General features: G+C 30.9%; 1 long non-coding RNA gene across 1 annotated transcript; it reads left to right on the forward strand.

Moving 5' to 3' along the window:
* The first annotated feature begins 927 nt into the window (after positions 1-927).
* LOC109589704 (uncharacterized) lies at positions 928-1326 on the forward strand. Its single transcript, XR_002188883.1, has 3 exons — positions 928-1022; positions 1065-1159; positions 1218-1326. It is a non-coding gene; the product is annotated as an uncharacterized LOC109589704 (long non-coding RNA).
* Positions 1327-1847: the final 521 nt, after the last annotated feature.

Raw genomic sequence — 1847 nt, forward strand, 5'->3', positions numbered from 1 at the left:
ACATTAACATAGATATGTTGTCTCAATGTTTAGACATGAGGTTATTCAATCCCTTGTCTGTTAATGATTTTACACAACTGGTCAAAAGCCCAACAACAGATAGAGGCTCACTCATTAACAATATTTATGTTAATGAAACATTTTCAAGTATTAATTTTGAAGTGCTTGACACTTATTACAGTGATCACGATACAGTATATTGTTCCTTTACTTAGGTTTTAGTGTCTCATTTGTGGCTGCACCTGAATCTTTTATGGTTTCAATTTGGTGCCCATAACCATTTAATGGTTGAGTAGCACCAGGATTCCTTTATGGGCTCCAATTTTATTGGTGCAGGACCCTTTGGTCCAGTTATGGTACAAAGCCCATTGGCTGTAGTACCAAAATGTACCTTATATCAATGGTACATGGCCACCCTCTAATTATTTTTATTATTTTAATCCATTTAATTTCACGTATACCATAATGTAAGTACCTTACAATGCATATTTTTTTTTCATTGTTTGTTTCTTCAGAAATACAAGGCAAACCAAATAGGGCAAATACACAATAAATAAAAGGTACACAATAATACTAATAATGCTAAGTATAATATATCTTTCAAGCATAATATTAGATTTTTAACAATACGTTCCGTGTACTGGCACTAAAGAAATGAAAAACTTTCAAATTGATGACATGTTAATACAGTTACTTTGTAAATGTATATATTTATATGTACATGCATATTTGCCACTTGTTTGTGCTTTCTAGCTCTATTTGATGATTTCACTATGTTTGATATGATATATTATTTCATGTATTTTATTAGTGATGAATCCTATGAATGTAATGATTTTCAAAAAAAATTTAAAATTTTTTAAGTCCCTTTTTTACTTAAACCATTACAAAATTCAGGTAGCTACTTCTATATTAATCAACTTTATATTCTTTTCTCCCTAGCTTGCAATATCACAAGATCGAATCCCGGCCCACTGTCTATGTGCATAATTAATGAGCCCACTCCATCTGCTCAGAGTACGGTAATTTTAATTATTACAATTATTTATTTTTCTGCCATTTAGGAAATAGATGTACATGTATTTATTGTGATGTTTGTTAGGTTGATATATTGAGGAATTGTCTCATTCTCAACCTCATAGCCTTATTAAGATTTTTGGTATGACACTAATGCATGATCACATGACTCTGATATGACTCTAAGCTTTCATTTTTAGAATTGGACATATTATTATTAACTATGCTGTAAACAAGACACAAGTAAAAGGCATTTATTCTAATTGTAAGGACAAATGGTACCCTGTACTACATGTGTGTATTACAAGACTTGGCTAAAATTTTACCAAAATTTTGATAATGAAATAATTTTTCATTTCTATAATTTTTTGTTACATTTACATGTACATACATTGTGTATAAAATTTGACTTTATTCCAATAAAAATTGGATATTTTCTGAAATTTTAATATTTCTTTAAAATTGGGCCAAGGCAGCCCAAACGCAGCCGTTCCGAATTCCATTCAGAAAGGGGTGTTTTATTTACTCAGCACCGCCGACGCACTTCTGTAATGGTGATTTTGTTGTTTAGAAGAAATAATATTTAAAAATCATTATAAAAATTTTAAATGATGCTCTGAATTCATAATGAAGCACACATGTTGTAAAATGAATACACTTACAGTAGATATAATACACATGGCTCAACCCATAGTAGTTAGAGATTAATCAGGAGATAGCCATTGTAGGTACAGTTGTTTGTGCAATGTTTTCAAGAACAGCACAAACCTGGCTCTTGAGTACCACACTAGCAATACTAACATCACTGATAGAGAAAGTTCTGCTCTATA

Source organism: Amphimedon queenslandica, unplaced genomic scaffold, assembly GCF_000090795.2.
Source record: "Amphimedon queenslandica unplaced genomic scaffold, v1.1 AMPQUscaffold_10997, whole genome shotgun sequence".
NCBI lineage: Eukaryota > Metazoa > Porifera > Demospongiae > Haplosclerida > Niphatidae > Amphimedon > Amphimedon queenslandica.